The sequence below is a fragment of the Ambystoma mexicanum genome, chromosome 8, assembly GCF_040938575.1.
Source record: "Ambystoma mexicanum isolate Mex_15411 chromosome 8, UKY_AmexF1_1, whole genome shotgun sequence".
Taxonomy (NCBI): Eukaryota; Metazoa; Chordata; class Amphibia; order Caudata; family Ambystomatidae; genus Ambystoma; species Ambystoma mexicanum.
In genome coordinates, this window is record NC_090929.1 from 153,323,421 (window position 1) to 153,335,782 (window position 12,362).

At 44.5% G+C, this 12,362-nt stretch overlaps 1 protein-coding gene across 2 annotated transcripts in view; it reads right to left on the bottom strand.

The window, feature by feature from the left end:
- The window catches only part of CNTRL (centriolin), a 1,220,196-nt gene extending 1,208,058 nt beyond the window's left edge, over positions 1–12,138 (bottom strand). For both annotated transcript variants that reach the window (XM_069609523.1, XM_069609522.1), the window contains exon 1: positions 11,804–12,138. The gene's annotated coding sequence lies outside the window, so the exon portion shown is untranslated. The remainder of the gene's footprint in view (positions 1–11,803) is intronic.
- Between the last annotated feature and the right edge of the window lie 224 nt (positions 12,139–12,362).

A 12,362-nucleotide genomic window follows, 5' to 3' on the forward strand; every position in this document is an offset into this window, starting at 1 on the left:
CAAGAACTTGGCTACAGCCATTGGATCAATGGAAGAGAGCACTACACCTGGTCTCTCTCTTACAGATAAAAGCCTTGTGCGCAAAGATACCGGGCAGACCTTAGCTAGCAGAACAGCTCTTGAACAGTGACGGGAACGCAGAGCCTCCTCAGGGATTTGCTTCAGTTGGGCATCATCTGTGCTTCAGAGCTCTTCCCTGGCTGGATAGAGTAACTGGGGGCAAAGTGGAAAACTCTGATCCCATGCACAGAGTTTTATTTATTCAAGGTTTTGGACACCACCCAATCACTGGCAGGACAGGGCGATGCCACATTGAACTTTTTCTGGCATCTTCTTGTGCGCTCTCTCAGGTGTGGGTGAATTATTTGCATTCAGACACCATTCACAATCAGGCCATATTTGGCTCAGGCAGTAGCCCTCGCCCTTCACGCTAGGCAGTAGCTATGGCCATATATGGCAGCCTCTGTATCCCACTTCCTCTCATAGGAATGTCTTTAGACTCCATACTGGGTTCCCAGAGCATTGTCCACTAACTGCCGGCTGTACGCCAATTTGAAAGAAACAAAGGATACCAGCAATCAGTGAGCCACACACCCAGATGTGGAAGTAGACTCGCACAGGGAAACAAAAAGTACCCTGGAATCCAAAACCCTTAGTGACAAAGTGGTTCTCGGAGAGTAAGATCTGTATTACTGTCATGAAGAGGCCTTCGATGGGAAAACCTGGTCTGAGGATAATCAGAAATACTCCGGGCCAATGGTCGGAAGTGCGCTATAGAACTTTGAGTCTCACACCATTTCTGTGCCGCTGAGGCTGAAGAAGGGTCACCTACTTTGCACGATTGCTTCTGTGCAGGACGGCTATGGCACATAAACGTGGCATTTTTACTAGAATATTTAATTGAGAAGGGAATCCATTATTTCTCGAGACAGAGGTGCCCGAGACACAGATGAAGGCAAAGAGTTAAAGGAGGATTGCTTTGTTGATATACATGTATGGTGGTAGAAAGGCATATTACTAAAAGACCCTGGGAGCGTCCACTATGTTACAGCACTGTTTCCCCCCATCGGATTCCTCCCTTAAATCCCCTCGTCTCCCCCCACCCCCACAGACACACACGTTCAGATTTCCTTTCGGTCTTACCATTTCTCACTATGTAAACATGACGGCACTATGCTTGCCCTCAAATGGTGCAGAAAAACAATCAATTCCAGGCATAAAAACATTGGCAGACACTTCAGTTCCACCAATGTACAGCATAAGAAAGAAACCATGTGTGCTGGTGAGATAATTAAGGGTAGTGTTGCCAATGCATTCTTCTTGCATGCAGTATCAACATATTTTATCTCGGTGTATGGTTCTAAGCTAACAGAATTTACAAACGGCAGTGGGGGGCTGGGGGAGGTTTGAGCTGCATTTCATCCTGAATACCTGTTCCAGTCTGTACACTTGTTCCTTTCAAAGAGGCAATGCTTTCAACGCGTGTCCTTCACAAGTGATACTGAAAAGAGTGAATACCTGGTCATTTGCCAAAGCAATTTAAACACGACATCTGTTTAACGCTACTCTGCCTCTTTGGAGCTTCAGATCAATTGAGGCCACACTAAAGTTCCTGAAAGTCTAACCAGCAGCTTAATTACCTATGGCCAAAGGCTGAGTGATTGGTGGAGTATTGTTCTCGGGTTGCCCGTAATTTTCTGACTGTTCCACCAGAATCTAGAAACCCCTCCCGACCATCCTCCACCACCGACAAACTTCCTCCACATCTGAAAGAAGCCAACAACCGCCACGGTTACTAAACATATATGAAATGGATCAAGGCCTACCTTCAAAAATGCCAGCTTACCATCTTTACAAAGTCCTCTTCACTCTAGGCCCAGGGCCCCTCCCACTCACAGATTCATGTCATAACATGTAACGGTTGACTCAAGTATCCCATTTGACGAACTTTGTTTTAAAGTTTGAATTGACCCGCTGTTTCTATTATAAGACCTTCCAAACAAGTAACTAAAATCTACAACAGAAGATTAAGTTTGTCAGGAAAAGTCAACTCAGAATTGCTGTAATGTAGTTCATTCAATACAGCAAATTCAGAGAAAAAGCGTAAAAGCAAAATGGACCGTTTCCTTGGCTGCTCAGAGCGGAAGTCATTTTGCAAACCAGAGGCAGCCTGTGGTTTTTCTATTTTTAATTTAAATGCAGTTCTGCTGTCACAAGACTACTTTTTTTTCCAGAGGAAGCAAGCTTGTGAAACTATGTCATCGTCACCTGCCAGAGTGTCCTGGGCCCCTTTGCAACAACCATTTCGAAGGTGTTGGCAACACAAATGTTGCCTAAACTGAGACACCAACCATGGTCTTTGACTGCAACACTTGTTCTTAACGGCAAAAGTAACAAGCAATGGAACCAGCTGTAGTTGTGTGGTGGAAGTCTTCACGTTGTTTTGATGACAGTGGAAAACCAACCCTTACAAGTAGTTTCCATGTAATAAGATAATCCCCTGTGCTTATTACTGTTAAACCACCCAAAGACCAAGAAACGCCACACGGGTTAACCAATGATTTAAAAGCACAAGAAGCAGCTATGTTCTGCAAACAAACAAAAATTGCACAGTATTTATAAAGAACAAAATACTCCAAGCTTCTACACAGGGCATTGCGAAGAGCAGCAGTCTGCATAAAGAGTGTTGGAATGTGAGGTGTGTCTGGAAGGAAGGGACAAAACGTGGATGATTAATAGATGGGCATTAAGACTGTCAATACTACTGCCATGCAGGTAACAACCGGACCACCAAAATAGTAGAAACTAGAATTGTCATATTCAGAAGCTGAAAGGAGCTATCATTAAAGCGCTCTCCCATTGAAAACTGAAGCCTCTAGTGACAGACACTCCTTAAGCACTACTGCCAATCAGGACATGTATGATGAATACTTCTGCAAAGAGAATATTTGCTTCGCTAAAGTGAGAAGCTACCGTGCAGACATCTTTCTGTGTAAAACAATGGCCTTTCTTGACATCTAGAAGAAGTTATCACCATACAGATTGCTGCACAGAGTTGTATGGCCAAATCTAAAAGTGCCAACTAATCAACCCCTATTAGACCGTATTCATGACCGACAAGCAAAATATACATTTAAAAACTTAAAATTATGAATCCAACCCAATCAATAAACCTTACCAAATCAGTTTAGACCTACAATCGTGTTACTACTACTGAGTCAATCTATGCACCGGCTTCTTGCAGTACCTAATTTAGTCATCATTGTAAAACATGATCCGTTTTATACACATTTAAGAAAAAAAAGAGCCAGCAAGGATACATTTTATTCCCCTCGCACAAAAGGGGCTAAGCATCCTCACAGGTACTGTGGCATTACATACTGATTTCAGAAATGTAATTTGCCTGAGAATGGACAAACAAAATATAGCTGCACGTTTCAATAGCATTATTTCTAGATTTTCAGATTCTCCCCAACTATGGCAGCTGCTGCCAACATCAACCATGGCTCTTATCTTTAATTGGCCTAAACAGGCTTTAATAAAGCACCTGCAGTCCCCATGGCTCGTGAGAAATTCAACACACTGCTGATACCCTAGATATTGAAATACAGTAAAATATGATCTTAAAGATACCGGATCTTTCTCCCGTTCATCTCTCAATGATTGAATCTGAGCAACCTCCTTGTCAATAAATCCAAACCTTTTTGGTAATGTTAAATGGGACAATTTCAACCCAGTTTAGCTAAGAACATCTGTTAAGGGACGCATACACAACTCCAGGGAGGAAAACCGCATTGAATTAAAGCTACCGACTTTTGGCAGTTTCCACAAGTTTGCAAATAATGCTTCCTTAACATGGGTAGACAGTTCAAATGACACGTCCCATTTAAGGCGTGAAGCTTGGAAGGCAAATAACAATTTTCCACTTAGAGCTTTCAAAACTTGTCTTGGGACAAAACCAAATCCACTACTTTATAAAACTTCTGCTAGTACTTTAATTATATAAGGTTTCCTCAAATGTGTAAGACTATTTAACGATATGGGATATTAAACCATAAACATGCCTAGGAAAATGGCTTTAACTTCATAACATAATGCAATAAAATGTCACTCCCATTTCACAGTAGAGAAGTACTGTAGTACTATAAAAGGTATAAGACATGAACTGTTCTAGCTTAACCTTCCCAAAATGCACCAAGACTACTTTCCAGCTGTTTGCAAACACCATTACTCTTTTTTGTTTATTAATTTGAATGGGCTTATCAACACATTGTCAATAGGTAAGTAACATGTTAATCATTCTCTGAATACCGAGAACTGTACAATTTAAAAATAGAAGGACAATATTGCCTATATACGTTAAGCATGAAATACTAATGTGATTACTTTTGGGCAGAAAACAGGAGACCCCCAAATAGATTAGAGGGCAGGTCGACAAAATATAGATTACATAAAACCAGGCAAAACACAGCCCTGTGCGAGGCCATGTTCGGTCATGGTGTTGTACCTGACAATTGGCCTCCACCCCGCTGCCAGATGAATCCTCGCCCAAGTGTCATTATGGGGTTTCTTGAAAAAGATCCTGCAACAAGCTATGGCAACACTAAAGCACCACATTTGTGCCATAAAATCCAATGATTTAACCTATTAAAAGCGATTCAACAGATACATGGATTGTCCCAGCGCCAGCTCTAAAGCTTACAAGGTGGATTGGGAGGAAAATAAAAGGTAGCTCTATCCAATCTTGCAGAATACCCTGCCGCCCTTTGCAAAGACATAAGCCTATACAACGCCGGATCAGAAGTAGTTCCTCTTTCAAATAAGGCAGACTATTCTTGCCCCTTTCCAAGACCATGGATTCTTACCAGTTTTTAACATTTCAATATGCACTTGGGGGAAGGATGAAGCCTTTCCAGGCTGCCTTTAGGATTGCAACAGGTAGCCCTGTGGCCACTGTGGAAATTGATTTTTGTAGGTGCCACACATGGGATAATAACATCTTTCAACACTCACTGGGAAGTATTTGGATTAGAAAATTGCTAGCATGAATTTTCATCATGAATCGCAATGTTAGTACTCAACTTCTCCACTATATACCGTGTTGCATGATTGTTGCGTCAAAGTGATAACTTTTTTCAAAGTATGTCTGCCAGTTTGTTGTCATCACTTCTAGTAACTTACAGACTGAAAAGACAACCAATTTCCTTTGCTATTGATGCTACTAGCTGCATAAAATAAAAGGACAAAAAATGTATTCTGAAAGGATGTTCTCAAACATTTCTAGTTAGACTCTTCAACCACTCACTAAAATTGTGTTTGCTTTGTATAGGGACAATTTTACAGATCTTTCAAACTGACTATACTGTTTCAGTTACAAAATAAACAGATTTTTAAAATGTGCGATTATTTTCATACACAGACTACTTTTTATATGTCACAACTGCATGCTAAAAAAACGTGTTTCAAATGTGCATTCTTTACAAAAAATGGTGTATAGCTGTAAAGTGGGAACTCAGTCATTGCCGCCGAATGCCCATGGCTTGGTGGCTTAAAGACTGCAGCCAGTCATTTGTGGTGGAGCGCAGAGCGACATAAAAGGGGCAAGAGGGTGGCGGGAGAAGACGACTCTGCCAGTGGGAGAAGGCAGGGAGGTAGAGCGCCTGCAGGTTGGGAGGATGGGGTGGGGGAAAAAAAAAAAAAAGAGTGTAGGGAAGGTGCCAGGCACGTGGAGTAAATTAGAAAATCCTGAGAGCGAGCAGGAACATGAATGGATCGCAGGATCCTTTGATTGTATTCCAGATGCTACTGATGCGTACCAAATCATACCCGTCAATGTAATCAAGGTGGCAGACAGTGCTAGTCGCTCACCGTTTGGTTGAAATCTGTATTACAGAATGGTCTAATGCACTTTAGTGGTCAGAAACATTTGTAAAGTATATTATCTGACATTTGAACACTTCGTTTCTGATCAGTATAAATAGTTCTTATTTATATAAGAGAAATTTGAAAAGTATACCAAATATATGGAGTATTAGGCAAATGTACAGTTTTCTTTATAAGATTCTGATTTTAAAAATAGGCAGACTTATTTCTTTAAACGTTTTTTCAAACTATAACAAAGTGCGCAATTACCACCCTTTTCTAAAAACAAAAAGCAATTGCTTTACCTTGAAATTCGGACTCTCACCCCATCTCCAACCTACCTTGGCAGGTAAACATTGGATGGTGGACTACAAACCTGGACATAACTGCTTTCAAGGCATTTGCTACCAGAATTCTGCCTTATGCACAATATCTGCTCTTTTGGACGTGTGTGAGTGAATCCTGAAAGAACTTGAAATAGCCATTATCATCCTGCAAGCGTATGCTGACCAGATGACGTTATGCCACTAATGTATTGTTTATTTGTATGGCGCGCCAAACCCTCAGGTATCTGGGCGCATTGTTTAATTACATTAGTACAAGGTTACATTGTAAAGGTTACATTAGACAAAAGATATGCAAAACAAATACAGGCCTAAGCAAGTTACAGCAAGTTGCCTAGGTGGGTTACTCCGGCACAGATTTAATACATTGGCATTATGTACAAGGGGCATGGGCTGCCTACAACATTGTAGGTTAATGAGATTCTAGAGAGGAGAGCCAGTTTTTTGCTCTTATCCTGAAAGGGGAGGAGGCAGGTTCTGCTCTTAGTGCTAGATGTATGGAGTTCCAAGTTTGGAGGCTAGTACGGTGAAGCTGCTGCCTCCAGATTTCTGGAGGTTGTACCTAGGGACTCTAAGGCAGTGTAGTTGAGCAGATCTGGTGGGTCAGGCTGATTGACTTTTATTGAATTGGCAGGGCAAGTATTTGGGTGCCGAATTAGATAAACACTTGTGCGTGAGTGACAGGTTTTGAGCGAGATTCTGTGTTTGATAGACAGCCAGCGGGAGTTACATTTGGTTTTGGAAATGTGGTGCGATCTAGGAATGTTGAAGGCAGCTCCGGGGCATTATTTTGTAGGACCTGAAGTTGGTTTACATTTGTAAACTAAGACATCAACTAAGACCTCAAACTAAGGCATCAAACAACCTCGGGTCCAGTACTTCCCATACACAAATCATTCGTTTTGGCTGCATTTTAAAATGAACTTAATTGAAGGAAACCAAGACTGCAACTTCCACAGTCAAATGGTCTGTTGCGCGGAAGCGCAGAAATTGACTAATTGCGTCCTGATGTCAATCTTATCCAGTCACCTAGCCTGCATGCTTTTATACTGCCAACCACACGGTACTCTTGGATTGCTTTAGAGTAAGATCGGTCTGCCCTGCTATGTTCGGCCAGCATTATCCTCACAGTACAGATTAACAAGTTAAAAACAGCCCATTCCTCTCTCCCAAACATATCTTGGATTAAGTGAGATGTTTCACTGGGTTCTACGCTATCCCCCTGCTCTTCATTGAGATCAGGTAAATACTCTGGTTTAAAATTACACTTGCGTGAACGCATTCCATGTCAAGTTCTATGCATTTTTCACCACTCACAAAGCTCTCTGCAACTAAAACACCATGCAGCAACTGCAGGGTGAGAAATTGAGGGGAGCTGGAAGCTATTGTTGATCCTTCTTGCAGCCTAGAAAAGCCTAGTTAACTTGACACCAACTACCAGGAGCTACTTTTGGCTCCCCAGGCCAACTGAAGCCTAACAAACACAACTATGTGAAATGAACACTGTGCATTTTGGACAATCTATAAACAAACATTCGGACACATCAATACAGCATTTAAATCACATGGGCAAAATTACACTTTTCCATCTTATGTGGAAGTTAGATGTGAGGAATGCTTTGTGCTCACTTCCCGTTCCCCAGTGGTTGCTCTTGGTCACTGGTTACTACTGGATATCAAGCAGCTGGCTTTTAGCTTCTGCTTATCCAATCTTAATTTCGAGCCCTGAACTCTATGACTCTCTCCTTCCATAGTGCTCTTAAAGACATAGGTGTGTATCCAATCATTGCTTGCTTCTCAAAGCCATCTAACCACCTCCTCCAATGGATATGGGAGTGTAACCTCTTGGAAAACAAGCTTGTGTTCTGAAGCAGACATCCCTGCCCGAATGACAGACATCCCTGCCTGCATGACACACATTGTGGCAATCTAAAATAACATCAGATTGCTAGTTAAATATATATCTTGTCAACATTGTTTTTCATACATGCTAAACAATACTTCTTCCACTGTGCATATAGCAGGTTTTGTGTTGCATTCAAACCACTGCCATCTGTTAACATAAGCACCTGCTGCATGTATATATTGTTAGTATTATTTAATTGTTGCGGTTCAACACGAACCCTTCACGATATCTCAAAACCAAAATAGATCAACACCCCATCAAACGAGCAGAAAGAACGAAAAATAACGCTTAAAAGAAGGTTTGATTAAAACAATGCATCGTCAATCTGAAATAAAACACAATTAATTTATCAGTAATAATTACTGTACTGTCCCATGCTAACACACCAGTAAGGAGGTAGTAATAATAAAAAATGTGTTGTATGTATATCAGGATTCGAAATTGCCAAGAGCTGGGAGCTATTCAGGTGGGTGCCCGTTTAGCTTGAAACCAGCAGCTACTTTCGACTCCCCAGGCAAGTGGGGCCATACAAATATAGCCATGCGATTATTAACTGCGTAGGTTTTATTAAAAAACAAAGAATAACAGACCCACCTCAGGGACATTCAAAGCCTATCCCATAATATATAGTAAGAAAAAAGGCTAGTTTGCAGCTTGCGCACAAGTTAGATTTGCTGCTCACTATATACTAGCTTCTGGTTTCCCAGAGGTAGCTCCTGCCTCACGGGCGATGCCCGATACCTAGGAGCTGCTTTTTGTTCCTGGTAAAGATATCCTAATTTCGACCCCTGCATATGCATGAATACTTGCAGATTTGTACACAAGATGCTCATGAATGGCATATGAGGGGCCTATCTCCACTCTCACTAGCACCACAAGAGCTGATGCAGGACCACTTCATTGTCAGAGCAATACGACCTTCGTTTAAAAAAGGGACAAATAAATTGAAGAGGGACATATAAACAAAACTGGCAGGGACAGACATACACCGAAAAGGGACATGTACGGGGACAAAGATATCACCCCGCTACTCAGAACCCTAGGCGCTTTAAGACGACCTGACAAATAGGGTCCACCGTACACATGGGCTGCCTTTGTTTCTTGGCTTTGCAATCAATGTTTGATACGAAGAATACTTCTTTATCTTCTTCCTCCTCTGTGATCTCTACCTCCTGGAGCTCCTGTTCCACCACAGCCATATTTATCTGTTTGCGTTGGCCAACATTGCTAGATCTACTCAGACCTCTTGGGATAGCCACTGGATTCGCCAGCCGGCACATTCTAGCAAAATGTCCTGCGGTCCCGCACCACCCACACACCCTCCCCTTTGCGGGGCATTCGTTGGGAGTGTGGAATGTCGTACCCACACTTTGGGCATTGCTGTGGTAAGTACGGCATCTTCTGGGACCACCTTGGGCGGGGCGGGCCATTGTTCACAGCCCAACCCACAACACAGGCGTCTTCCCCCTTCCCTGATTTGACTGCAGCGTCCATCCTGGTGGCATGACTGTCAGCCAGTTCATAGGACCTGCCTATGTCAAGGTTTTACACTAACGTGAGGCCAGGTTCCCGGAGCACCCGTCGCTGCAGCTTCCCCAAGCTACAGCCTTTGATGAGCTGGTTCCGGACCATCCCCTCTTCATTCTCCCACTGGCACGTACTGGCCAAGTGACACAGTCTCCCACAGAAATGATCAAGTGACTCGTCCTTGTGTTGCCTCTCGCTGCACATCACGAAGCAATCGGAATCTTGGTTGGCCAGGAAATGTTCCTTGAGGGCGTCCTTCACAGCCTGGAAGGTGACAGCAGGAGAATTCAGCGACTCAAAGACACGATGGACTTCAGAATCTGCAGCATACAGCAGCGTTGTCACCTTCGCATCATCATCTATCTCCCCAGTGGCCCTGAAGTACATTTCCAGCTTCTTGGCACATAAGAGCCACTTCGGGCCCAGTTTCGACAGAGAGCCCAACATATCAAATCCTGGCATGGGAGCCAGCGTGCCCTGTTGTCTGGGCATCGGTCTGCCAGGAGGATGCGCAACAGCTGGAGGTGGAGCCACTACCCCTTGGGCGCCATTAGCATAGTTGTTTATGGCTGCGGATTGCACAGGCACCTCTCACACCCTTGGAGGCCACAAGTCTGCAGAGGCAAAGGTTTTCGGAAGCAGCAGCAGGTCCTGGCGCAGCTGTGACACACAAGGCACTGTGCAGGGCGTGCCCCACCCTTGGCGTGATAGGCGAGGATGATGGCGCAGAAAAATGTCCCTGTACTAGAGAAAAGGACGATTCCTCAAGTTCACATGTGGGCCCTTCCCACCTGCCACTCCAGCAAATGACCCAACTTGCAAAGGAGAACGCTAAAAGGATACCAGACAAAGAGAGAAGTGAGGAAGAAAACACATTTTATTTTTCCCTCTTGTTTTTCTTACTTATCGAATAAAGTCCAGAAAATGTCTCTGAATCTGCTGAAAATTGCCTGCAAAGGCTCTGAAAATTGCCCTGGACGGCGCACGAGCACCCCGCGAGGCGCCGCAACCGTCGAGCATCTCTCCCACACTCAGCAGCGTCCTCATCGCCAATGTTACAGGGTAGTATTTCCCCCGGGTCCCCTCCGTAATAAGTCCCAGCCCCTGTACCTCAAGAAGCACTCGGACACAGGTCTGCTCATTACGGGTTCCCGGCAGCGTACTGCAGAACATGGGCGTTCCCCTTTATTAACTGTGCATGCGTGATGGCTCCTTAGCCATCACGCATGCACATGTCTCTGTAACAGCTACCAAACTCGAATTCAATTAGGCTGGGCACCAGCGTATCAGGCAGGGGTGGACTGGGAACTAAAAGAGGCCATGGAAATAATTACTGGGGACCAAAAGAGGCCCTGGAAATAAAGTTCAAAGTGGCCCCATATGACACATTTTCAGCAAGCCCAATGCTTTTCCTACGAGAACATTTGGAAAGACCACACAAAAGAGGCCCAGGATGCAGAGGCCCACCGGGAAATCTCCAGAGTTCCCTATAGGCCAGTCCACCCCTGGTATCAGGTAGTGCTCAAACAGCAAACATTGGGCCAGGATGGAGGCAATATTATCAATAAAATACCATTCAACACAGTGACCTCCGGAGATATTAAACTTCAGGCAGTGTTACAATTCTGAATCTCGATCCACGTTAACCCATCAAAAGCACAGCCTGACGAGGTGGGAATATTTATTAATACTAGAGATAAGATACACGTATTGCTGGCCATGCATCTGTCATCGAGACCCCCACCTCCCTCAAACCCTCCATCTCAGCAGGCGGTGCGGGGACTAGGTAAACTGAGATGGCCCGGGCTAGCTCCCCACACCCAGTCTGTCCACGTTTAAGCCGCTCACAATCGGTAAAGGTTATGCCCGGAGCGAATCAGCCCGTTCAAGGATTGCTCATCCTGTGTTAAGAAACCGATGGCACATCTCCATACATAGAAGTCTCATGAACAAAACTGAAGGACTCATAACGTAGTGCATGATACACAAGCCGGCTGAGCCCCGAGACTGAGCGGTGAACTAAGCAGGCCATAAAGAAAGATTGCAAACGTCGATTACGACCTGGGGCCGGTAGTCGTAACCTACCCATTCACACGCGCTGGCCAGCTCCTTCCCCTATGAAGGCAACACAGTGTGCACACGTCTCCTCTTTGCGGTTACTTACAGTTCCGTTTCTGTTGTTCAGCCCTGCTATGGTGTCGCTCTCACTGGCTCGGTGTTATGAAAGTTCCGGTGTCCCCGGGTCCCTGCCTCCCCCAGCCCCGTTGTAGTCTGTGTGCCACGGGCGGCATCGTTTCCCTGGGTTGCTATGGCGACACACCTTCGGCTTTCCGGCCGCTGTTGGGGAATTCTGCGTTGCCTATCCGGGACGCATGAATAGCAAAGGCAGACTTCGCTTCTCCAGTGTGGAAGGTAACAAGTTCAACATAGAAGAAAGACTACGCGCCCAGTGTCCCGCTTTCCATCATTCGAAACGGTAGCGGCTAGTTCCCATCCGAGAAACGGGCCATAGCAACGGCCCGCCCACTCTTCTCCATGTGACTTCCTGGGTCTTCATTGTGATTTTTCCGGAGCAATGAAGTGGTTCCGGAGCACTGTCAGCGTGCGCTGAGTGGGAATCGAGATTCGGGAAGGCTGTGGCTGCCGGTGCAAGTGGGCATTTTCTTCAGGACCCTTTAGCGTCCGACTTCGTCTTGTTCCTCTATTTTTCTCAGTGGGACCGG